The following is a 12,548-nucleotide window of genomic DNA, read 5'->3' on the forward strand; positions in this document are numbered from 1 at the left end:
AATAATTGCAAAATGAAATAAATACCAGACTGGGAATTAGGAGACCTGAGATTGGTATCTCCTATACAATGTGACATTGGTAGAGATCAGATCAAGACATCTATTTGGACATAAATTTGCTAATTTGTCAAAAAAGGAAATTTTTCTTTTTTTTCCCTAAAAATCACTATCAAAGTACAAAACAGCAACTCCTGAAGAATAAAAACTAAGATGTTGCAAGTATTAAGAAAAGGGTGACTCCGTGTTCCACTGCAAAGTGAAACCAAATGATTTGTTTGTGCTAAATGAATGGAAATAATGTACTCAGAATATACTTCTTTGTACACTGCATTGCTTATACTGGGTGAAATAAGCAGCCATCAATGCTAATGTGCTACTTTTATTGAGACCTTTTTTATTTTCTGCCCATTATGCTGAGATATTCCTATAATGTCCATTTCAAATAGTATTTTTTTTTTTTTTGAGATGGAGTCTCGCTCTGTCACCCAGGCTGGAGTGCAGTCGCTCGATCTCAGCTCACTGCAACCTCCACCTCCCAGGTTCAAGCGATTCTCCTGCCTCAGCCTCCCGAGTAGCTGGGATTACGGGCACCTGCCACCACACATGGCTAATGTTTGTATTTTTAGTAGGGGTGGGACTTCACCATGTTGGTCAGGCTGGTCTCGAATTCCTGATCTCAAGCAATTGGCCCACCTCAGCCTCCCAAAATGCTGGGATTACAGGCATGAGCCATTGCGCCTGGACTCAAATAGTATTTTCTAATAGAATTTTACACCTTTAAATTATTTGTTCAAACTCTATTTTAGGCTAAACTTTGAGTACATAGAGATGTTTGCTCTATTACAGATCTTGCTCTAAAGTAGATCTTTCTTCCAAGCTCCTTTTATACGATGCTGAAGATTCCCTAATTATACTTCCATAGCTCAGGAAAATAACTTTCAGACTTTTTTTGTCGGGGACAGAGTCTTGCTCTGTCACCCAGGCTGGAGTGCAGTGGCACGATCTTGGCTCACTGCACCCTTCGCCTCCAGGGTTCAAGTGATTCTCCTGCCTTAGTCTCCCAAGTAGCTGGGATTACTGGTGCCCACCACCATGTCTGGCTAATTTTTTTTGTATTTTTAGTAGAGACGTGGTTTCACAATATTGATCAGGCTTGTCTCGAACTCCTGACCTCAAGTGACCAGCCTGCCTCGGCCTCCCAAAGTGCTGGGATTACAGGCGTGAGCCACCACTCCCGGCCGTCTTAACCTTAACTGGAAGTTTTTGATACCTGCTTAACACTCAGTTCTCAACGGTATTTCTCAGAGAAGTCTCCCTCACTGTCCTGGTCTAAACGAAGGCTCTCTGTTGCACCGTCTTGTCTCTCACGATGTTTTTCACACCGTGCAATTATATATTCATTGTGTGCCTCCTTGCACACAATGTTTCACACTTCGCCGGTCTGTTTCCTTCACAATTACATTACCTGGCACAGTACACAGTAGGTGTTCTATAAGTATTGTGGAATTCATGAAGGATACTGCACCACATTTCAGTAGTTTGAAGATGCTAGTTTTATTACTTCTGAAGAAACTCACCACTTTATGCAAAAAGAAATTACTGGGGTGCTTTAATATCTACAACATCTCTGCTGAAAGAGTCTTGTTTGTTGAATGGATTTAGAAAGAGCTAAAACATTTGATAGTGAAGAAATGTTATAGAATACTATCTTTAATTCCTGGATAAAAAGTTTGGTGTGTTAAGAGAAGTCCAGGGAAATAATGGACAAAAATTACTAGATAACTCAACCAAAATGTACTTGATATTCATGTATCATGAAATACAGGTTTGTGGACTAGATTTCTTGCCCATTAGAAATATTAAAGATCTTCAGCTTCCCTTTTTGGATAAATTAGCAAATTTATGTCCAAATAGGTGGCTTGGTTTGATCTCTACCAATGCCACATTGTATAGGGGATACTAATCTCTGGTCTTCTAATTCCTAGTCTGGCATTTACTTCATTTTGCACTTATTTTTAAAAAGTTACGTGGGTCATAAACATATTATTTTGTGACATAATCTTAGCAAAAGGGCAAAAAAAGAGAGAAACTTTAATGATCTTATTGTTAAGCAGTTAGAATTTTTAAAGTAACTTATTTTAATAAAATTTCTCTAATTCATACTAACATTTATCTATTTCTTCAGAACAAAAGGTTGTTATGAACTTTTGTCATACATAAAATGGAATATTATCTAATAATAAAAGAAATGAACTATCAAGCCATAAAAAGATGTGCAGGAAACTTAAGTGTATATTGCAAAGTAGAGGAGTTCAATTGAAAAGGCTATATACTATATGATTCCAACTATATGACATTCTGGAAAAGGCTAAACTATAGAGACAGTGAATAGATTTTTAAAATCAATGGTTACCAGTCTTTGTAGGGGAAGGAGGGAGAAATAGGTAAAACACAGAGGATATTTAGAACAGAGGAGCTGTTCTATATAATGGTGGATATGTCATTACACGTTTGTCAAACCTGTAGAATTTACAACACCAAGAGTGTGACTCCTAAGGTAAACTATAGCCTTTGGGTGATAATGATGTGTCAACTTGGTTAATCGATCATAACAAGTGTACCACTCTGGTGTGGGATACTGATATTGGTGGAGGTTGTGCCTGTGGGGTCAGGAGGCATACAGGGACTCTGTACCTTCCACTCAATTTTGTTTTGATCCTAAAACTGCTCTAAAAATAAAGTCTATTATTAAATGTGGATAAATAAACAGGTAGGTAGATAGATGATAGATAAATATTGCTCATTCCTTTTATTTTCATTAGTGATCCTTCCCACTGTGCAAACAATTTGTGGAGTGCCCTGCTTTAGATAGCAATAAGCAGTGTGGCATGGCAAAGCATCGGGTCATACCAGGCTCAGCACACTGGTTCTGCAGGGTGCACACCGCCTGCCATGGTGAACGTGTCCCTCCAAAATTCCTATGTTGAAATCCTAACTCCCAAGGCGACGGCATTAGGAGAGGAGATTATGTCATGAGGACTCTGCTTTCATGAATGAAATTAGTGAAAGGACCTGAGGGAGCTCTCTTGCCCCTTCCTCCATATGAGGACACAGCAAGGAGGTGCAGGCCCTCAGCAGACACTGAGTTTGTTGATAGTTTGACCTTGGACTTCCCAACCTTCAGAAATATGAGAAACAAACTTCTTTTATGTATCAACTACTTCACTTACGGTATTTTGTGATGGCAATCCAAATGGATAAGGCTCTGCCCAGGCTTATGGGCACACCCACATAGGCTATGATCTGATTCTCCTTTGAGTTGTCACATGGCAGACCTCATGTGAGTCCATCCTCCCTTAGAAAATCGACCGTGTGACTTTGGTCAATATATTTAAGCTCTTTGTATATTTGGCATTTCATTTCCTATAAAATTGGAATGATAACATCTACTTCATTAAATATACAAAAATATCCCAGAGGGATAATTTCTGTTGGGGGCAGAGACCTATTAAGGTAAGCATTGCCTGATCTAAAGGTTATTAGAAATGTGATTTATCCATTAGGGCAAATCCTTCAAGCTTCCTCCTTAGGCTGGACTTTGGAATCTTTTTGGAAAATGAGGTTCTTCTTCAAATCTTCAATTTAAAAAAAAGGCTAAGTTTGATGAAACACAACATCATGAATAAAAACAAGAAGCAATATTCTAAGTGTGATTCCAGCTATGGAAGCCTGGACTGCAGGCCAGAATTCAAGAGCTCTAAGCCATACTCAATTTATCCGTACCTGTTACTTTTGATATTTTCTGTTGCTTTTCCTTGTAGAGTGTAGCAGTTAAAACTTTTCACTCTGAAAGTGCTCAGTGTCTTAGGAGATACTGAGCACATCACAGCCCATCTTGGAAAAACAGACATATAAGGATTTGAATAGATGGCAGTTGCCTAAAAAGAAGGGAAGGGAAGCAGGCTAATGACCAGGAGGTGATGTCTGTAGCTTGAGAGGAAAAAAAAAGTCATGGTAGCCATCCTGTTTCCAAGGTGAAAAAGGGCTACCAGTGCCTAAGTAAATCGCCTGACAGTGAGGCTCAAGAAAGGTGATTTCCTTCCCTAGGCAGACAATACTACCGGGTTTCTTAGGAATTGCTTTCCTTCTTCCTAATCGAATTATTCTTAAATACGAGGTGTGTCTCCTTGTTTTGGGTAATAATGAAAATACAGTTTTATATAAACTATCTTCCCTTGACTTATCAGAAAATAGAACAGAGTCATGGTACCTATAATCCAGTGGGAAATATTTTTTTAAAAAAACGAATCTGAATGGAAAGTATCCTCACTGACTATTTAGAGCCTAATTCTTTCAATACAAACAGCTCACACTGGAGAAAGAGGTAAATAAGCAGGGCCAGAAAGATAGCAATTGTCCCCGTTGGTACAAACACTCGGGATGCTCCCTATTTTCCAGCTAATGAAGTGCGGATGACGGTCGCTCTTCTCAACCCAGTCTGAATAAACTTGCTGTATTTATTATACACACACTTATTTATTAGGAGAGGTGATTATTTATTTAAAAAGAAACCCTGATGGGTTGAATTCTGCTAAGACTGATGGAGGGATTAAAAATATAGATTGATAGGCCGGGCGCGGTAGCTCACACCGGTAATCCCAGCACTTTGGGAGGCCGACGCCAACAGATCACGAGGTCAAGAGATCAAGACCGCGGTGAAACCCCGTCTCTACTAAAAAGTACAAAAATTAGCTGGGGGTGGTGGCGTGCGCCTGTAGACCCAGCTACTCGGGAGTCTGAGGCAGAAGAATTGCTTGAACCTGGGAGGCGGAGGTTGCAGTGAGCCAAGATCGCGCCACTGTACTCCAGCCTGGTGCCTGTCAACACAGCAAGACTCTGTCTCAAAAAAAAAAAAAAAAGTATATATATATATGTATACAGATAGATAGATAGACAGATAGATAGATAGATAGATAGATAGATAAAATTTCATCAGGGATCTCAAAGCAAGATTCATCAAAAATACTTTGCCCACAATCAAGAGTTAACTCTACAGGAGACACTGTGTTGAGAAAGTCCCCAAATTACTGCAGAAAAAAATGATTGAACGATATTGACAACAGAGCAGGGATGCCATTCAGTCCTTATTACTAGATGAAATCTGAACTTCCTTTATGAAAGAAAAAGGGACGTTAAAATTTAGAGAATTTGAGAGTCTGTTAAATCTGTATGGATTCTCAGAAAGCAGGCAAGAATTTTAGTATGAGGCTAACCATGACTCAGTATGACGTCTGTATTTGATCAATCCACAGACACTCATTGCCAATTAATATTTATTAAGAGCACATATCCAGTTAACAAATATTCCTTGAACTCTATTAGGCCTCACTGTGTTAAGAACCAGGGACAATTATCGGTTAAGAAAAACTCCATCCCTTCTTGTAGGATACTTTCCTGTTTTGAGGAAACAGACCAGAAACAATAAAGTAAATATAAATTATGATCTAGGAAGTTAATAAGGAACTAATGTCCAGAATAGATGTCTAGGGAAGGAAGGCCTTTCTGATGATTTGGCTTTCCTGAGATCAAAATGACCAAAAGAAGAAGAAATTTAAAGGAAATATTTAGGTAAATAAAATAATAATCTTAAATGGTAATTTATGCCATGCTAATAGCCTTGTCAAGAATGTCCTATAGAATACTAAATAATTTGTTAACTTCTGTATGTGTCTGAATTGCTTTTTACAGGGATTATGAAAACACAGATTCCTGGGTTCCATCTTCAGAGGTTCAAATTTAGTTCATGTTAGGTAGGGTCTATACATCTTTTGCTGTTGTTGCTGGCTATTAAAGCATACTTTTATAGGGTTGATGCTTTTTTTAACAAATGGCAGAGGTATAGGTTAACAAAATTGAGGTATTTTAGGTCAGGTGCAGTGGCTCAAGCCTGTAATCCCAGCATTTTGGGAGGCCAAGGTGAGTGAATCACCTGAGGTTGGGATTCAAGACCAGCCCGGCCAACATGGTGGAACCTGTCTCAACTAAAAAATAAAAAGATTAGCTGAGCACGGTGGCAGGTGCTTGTAATCCCAGCTACTCAGGAGGCTGAGGCAAGGTAATCACTTGAACCCAGGAGGCAGAGGTTGCAGTGACCCGAGATTGCACCATTGCACTCCAGCCTGGGCGACAAGAGTGAAACTCCATCTCAAAAAAAAAAAAGTGAGGTATTTTACACTTGTGTTACTACAGCTTCCAAATTATTTGCATGTACTTTATCTCATTTGATTTGTATAATTATCATGAGGAAGAAAGAGCAGGTGACTTTATATTATTCATTTAGTCATTCATTCATTCAACATATATGTTTTGAGATTTTTTTAGGTGATCATCTCTGCACCAGGTGTGCTGGGGATGCAATACTGAGCAGAATGGACATGGAGCTTAGCATTCCAAAGAACAGGCAGACATTAAGCCAATAATCACATGCTACGTACAGTAATTACAAAATGCTCACTTCAATCACATTATATAGACGAAAAGTGGTATAAAAATACTCAAAGAGAAAATATAAACTTGACAATCTTTGAAACTTCCAAGGTTATGCAGTTATTCAAAGAAGAAAGCCATGGCAATCTCCAAGTCCTAGTGCTATTTCCCCTCTACCACGACTGCCTCTTCAGATGTACAAGGTCGGGAAATGACAAAGTCAGGAAGAGGACAAGGCACTCAGATCAGGAAGTGCCACTGTCTAGGACTGAATCTGAGGAAGACCCACACCCCGTGGATGGGGACCACTACGTGCAAGAGGTCTACCGAGAGCAAGTCCTCACGTCGGGTAGCCGGAGACACTCTATCAGTGAGCTTACGGTCTCCTCCCTCATTAGGAAGCATTCATTCAAAATGCCACCAGAAAAGGAAGGAAATTAGCATTTTTGATGTTCAACCACATATTAGGCATCTTTTCTACTATATTGGTACTAATTGTTCCCTGCTTGCAGATGAGTGAACTCAGGCTCAAGGAGGTTAAATAACCTAGCCAAGATCACCCATCTTGGCAGAACTTAGATGAAAATCCTTCTCTGTCTGACAATAAAGTCAGTCTGACCAGCAGCTCAGAGCCAAGTAGATTCAGAGCTTTAAGGAAAAGAGGAGCTCCCAAGAGGCTATGACTTGGGGTTAACTCTTCTCTCTGGTACAAACATTAGATAGAGACCAGTTTGAACATTTATTTCAGGAATTTTCAGGTATACGGGACCAGAATTAGGCGACGTGCTTGAAATAGATGCTGAGATCCATACCTAACAAATGTGATTCAGCCAGTCTGGGATGTAGCCTGATGTGTGCGTATGTGTGTACTGTATGTGCATACACACACATCTACTTATATGCATATATGTATACACACACAATTTTAACTAATTTCCCAGGTCATCTTAAAGCCCAGTCAGGTTCTGTTCTATTCATTTGGCTGCTTTCAAGCCGGAGTATAGATAGAATTGGGAAGTAGGCCAATATGGTTAGGACGACAATAGCAATAGGAAATAAATACACATTTAAACATCTTCATGTGTAAATAAAATTTATTATTATTTCATACCATACAACTCATTTGCTCAAAAATTCCATGCTTATCAAACTTAGAGATAATGTTTCTATGAATCTTGATCCTGGGGAAGACTGCCCTAGCTAGCATATCTCAATTCTCTTATCCAGGCAGATCTGTCTCTGTAAATTGATTTTGTTATGAATTTTATTCCTGGGACCTTATCTCTTACACCCTGTTTACTCTCCGATTTATAAAGTGGAGGGTCAAATGCAGGACTGCAATCACCATCATATGAAACTGGGTGGATATATAAGCTTCTTTAAATTGAAACCTCAGTGAGTTCTTGTCCACACCAAGGCCATGAAATAAGAACAGGATGTGAAGTAAAAGCAAACTGTCAGAGAATATGTAAGCCTTCTTGAAAATAAAATACCTGATTGCAAAAACAGGAGACTCTTCTGGAAGAATCAGAGCCTAAAGTTGAGGAAATTAGCCAGAAAAAGAACAAAAAACATGGCAGAAAAAAAGAAAAAAGTTAGAAAAATCACTGCAGGTTGTCCATTATTTAACTATTAAGAGTTCCATAAAAAGGATGGAGAAATTGAATAGGAGGAATTTTGGTTTTTTTTGAGATGAAGTTTTGCTCTTGTTGCCCAGTCTGGAGTGCAATGCTGCGATCTCAGCTCACCACAACCTCCGCCTCCGGGGTTCAAGTGATTCTCCTGCCTCAGCCTCCTGAGTAGCTGGGATTACAGGCATGCACCACCATGCCCTGCTAATTTTGTATTTTTAGTAAAGATGGGATTTCTCCATGTTGGTCAGATTGGTCTTGAACTCCCGACCTCAGGTGATCTGTCCGCCTTGGTCTCCCAAAGTATTAGGATTAAAGGCATGAGCCACCATGACCAGCCAAACAGGAGGAAATTTATCACAGAAATAATTCAAGAAAGTTTTCTAAAATCGAAGAACATGAGTTTTTAAATGTAAATGATTCATGAAGTATCAAATACAATGAACTAAAAAACAAACAAAATCTGCCACATTATTATAAGGAGTCATGGAAGATAAAGATTTTACAGGATTTCAGAAGAATAAAAACAGTTTAAAAACAAAGACCACTAACAAGTAATCAATTCCTTTTCAAGTTGGAAAATATCACCTTCAACATTCTGAAGACGATGATGTTCAATCTAGAATTCCACATATACCCCAAGCTGTCTGTCAAGCGTGATGATAGAAAAAAAGGCAGTTATTGCTGCCAAAAATGAGTATTCCCCGAACACTTTCTGTGAAGGTTACTGGGAAATGTGCTTCCATAAAATGAGGAAATTAACAAGAAAGAAGAGGGCATGGGAGTCACAAAACAGAACATTCCAAGTAGCGATAAAAGAGCATTTACCAAGCCATGATTTTAACTTTTTAATGTAAATAGATGTTGGTTAGGAATATTTCAAATAGAAAGTGTCATGAAAATGTTTAAAAACTTTTAAAAATCGACGAAGGTGCTACTAATTTGGGGGAATAAGTATTTTCCAAGGGAAAAAAAAACTCAATACATTAGTCAAGAATGGAAATGTAACTGCAGGTGTCCCAGAGCTTGTTATCCATAAATAGTTTTAGATGATAATAGCATATTCACTCACTAGAGATTTACCTGTCAATATGGTATTGGGAGAATGGAACATAAGGCAGGGGAGTGGCACATAACTGCTAAACTCACATCTAAAAATAGCCTCCTCACACCTGTATTCCCAGTGACTCAGGAGGCAGAGGTGGGAGGATCGCTTGAGCCTAGGAGTTGGAGGCTGCAGTGAGCTATGATGGCACCGCTGCACACCAGTCTGGGTGACACAGTGAGACCCTATCTCTAAAAAACAAAAACTATTAATTAAAAATAAAAACAGCTTGTATTGATTGACACCCACTGTGTACTGAAGGCGTTCTAGATGTTTATATGATCTCATTCATTTGACTCTCACAACTACCCAATAAGTATAGCTCTTACGCATCAAACATACAAGGCACGTGAAATATATAAAGTAACTGGTTCAAAGCCACACAGCTGGGAAGGAGTGGTCTCAAGCGCTGAGCCCAGGCAGTCTGGCCCCACTGTTCTTGTTCGTATTTTCCACCCGGTATTGTTCTTCTAGTCCGCTAGCAGAGCCAGCAAGCAATAGCTTATGTCCATAAATAGAAATCAAGAAATGATTACATAAGCATCTCTTGTAGACTTATAGAGGCAAACACAAAAGGAAACAGCAGTTCAGCTAAAGTATTTGCCTCTAAGGAGTGTGACTGAAGGCTTGGGAGGGGAGGGGAGGGAAGCTTTGTGTGTTCAAGGCCTTTCCATATTTTTTTATTGATATGCTTATATTACTTTGATAACAGCTAAAATTAATATTTTTTAAAGTTTTTAAAAATTATCTGCACTTTAGTTTCCCCATAGAAAACTCTCTCTAAGGTGCTCTATAGCAATGCACACCATGTATGATTTTACCATAACCTCATATAATCAGGGCTAGGTGGGAACAGGTCTCAGATAGGGATACAGGCATGTAAATTCATCTTGCGTAATGTCTGGAAATGTCATGGACATGGCAGTTGGTGATGATGGTTGTTTTCTCTGCCCCCCATTATAGACCCTCTTTCTCCCACCTCGCCACTCTGCACGGATGCTGTATCTCCTCCTATCCCATGTTTCTTGGTGCCATTGTCAGAGTTAGTAATTTGGGCAGAATGAATCCTTAGCCTAACTTGAAGTGGCAGTTCTTTAGTTCTTGAGCTGAATACCCAAACTAAAATTAGACTCTAGTTTAAAGTTATGTGTTAGAGAGCTCATTTGGATGAAAAAATCCAGTGAAGGGATAATTCATGTTTAAAACACGAACAATGGAGTTGATAATCTGCTGATGATCTGGGAGAAATAGATAAGATTTGTAGTCCTTTGAATGTCCAGAAAAATTTTAAGAGCAAAAAGATATTTCTCTTCGATTCTCACGGCTGAATTATTTGATCTTCTTACATAAAGTGCTTCAAGCATATTTCTAAGCATAAAAAATAAGCCACAAAGAAGAACACATAGGTTTTGATGGAGCAGGCTTAGTAGAATAAATTGTAAGAGAGAAACCTTAAGGAATAGTAATGATTCATAGACAGACAATTCAGGACTATTTAAATGTCTAGGACTAGAATAGAGCTGAAACTGAATAAGAATATTGGTCTTAAGATACCAATTTTCCTTTAACTAGGGGGAAAATCGCAATATAACAGATAATAAAAACTGTCTAAGACAAATCCAAGAGAATTCAACTATTTGAAATGAAAGAAAATTGAGCAATGGCTTATAGAGATTAGATACTTAAAGGACCAGTCTACATTCTCACTTTATAGCAAAGTCAGACACAGAGATGTCCTCACTTGCCCAAGATCACACAGCAAATGAGCAGAAAGTCAGAATCAAAGCCCAGGTTTTCAGGTGCTGGTTAATCATTGAAAAAAATGTTCTGCCAGACGCATTTATGCAGAACTGAATATACAGGGAAGCGGGTAAATAGCTCAAAGCCCGGAGTTGCACCAGCCCCTGTAGGTGCTCAGAATTACTGTGATGTGGTGTTCTAGAAGCAGGTGTGCCAGGATGCAATCAGGAAGCAGCTTTAGGCAAGCACTTTTGGAAAACCGACTCAACAGGTGTCGGAAGAAAGGGACTTGAATATGCAAGTCTCCAATAATTTGTTGAGATTTATTTCCTCATCATAAGGAAACATGCAATGTTATACCTAATTTTATCCTTATAACTTGATTTGGTTTTGTTTCTGAGATGGAGTCTTGCTCTGTCACCAGGCTGGAGTGCAGTGGCACGATCTCAGCTCACTGCAACCTCCACTTTTGGGGTTCAAGAGATTCTCTTGCCTCAGCCTCTCAAGTAGCTGGGATTACAGGTACCTGGCCCACAACCACGCCCCGCTAATTTTTGTATTTTTAGTAGAGGTGGGGTTTCACCATGTTGGCCAGGATGGTCTCAATCTCCTGACCTGGTGGTCCGCCCACCTTGGCCTCCCAAAGTTGAGATTACAGGCGTGAGCCCATAAATTTCTTCACCTGGTCCATAATATTTTTGTAAAGAAATCATGTAAAATTATACACAATTGAGGTCCCACCCTACCTAGAACCACAGGACCTCTTGCCTATAGACTTCATTGAATATTATTGTGATTATTTAGTAGAACAAATTTTAAGAGAAGAAACTTAAGAATTAAAAATGACTCACAGATAGACAATCCAGAACTATTTAATTGTCTAATAATCACCTAATTCTCATTTACATCTATCTGAAAATTAAATGGTTATTTACATTACAAAATGCTTGATTGTAAAGGGCAAAATAATAAATATCTTAGACTTTGCAGGTCACATAATCTTTGTCACAACTACTCCACTGTGTCTTTGTAGCATGGAAATAGTCACAGACAATACAAAACTGAATGTATAAGGTTGTGTTCCAATAAAACTTTATTTATAAAAATACTCAGTGGGCCTTAGCCCACGGATGGTGGCCTGCCAACCCTTGATCTGAAGTTTCTTTAAATCGGATTTCTCAGCCTCAGCACTATTGGCGTTTCGGCCAGATAATTCTTTGTTGTGGGAGCTGTCTTGAGCGAGGGCTTAGCAGCATCCCCACCCACTGTCCAATAAACACCAGTTGCACTCCCACCCAAACCTCCTGCAGATGTGACAACCAAAAATGTCTCCAGACATTGCCAAGTGTCCCTTGGGAAATGACATCAGAAAAACCACTGATGTAAATTACTGAAGTTTCAAATGTGTGGGTTTGGGGGTAGGTGTTCACATCTGCATAAGCTGTGGGACCTTCTCTAACTATATGGCCTCCATCTCAGCACATCCTCCAATCCCTCCCCTTCCCGCTAAGATGCTGGACCTCCAGCAGTGAGGAAATCTCACTGGTGATTCAGAAACACAACTTCATCTTCATCTGTCGATCATA

Source organism: Aotus nancymaae, unplaced genomic scaffold, assembly GCF_030222135.1.
Source record: "Aotus nancymaae isolate 86718 unplaced genomic scaffold, 86718_ANA_hifiasm-v0.15.2.pri h1tg000097l, whole genome shotgun sequence".
NCBI lineage: Eukaryota > Metazoa > Chordata > Mammalia > Primates > Aotidae > Aotus > Aotus nancymaae.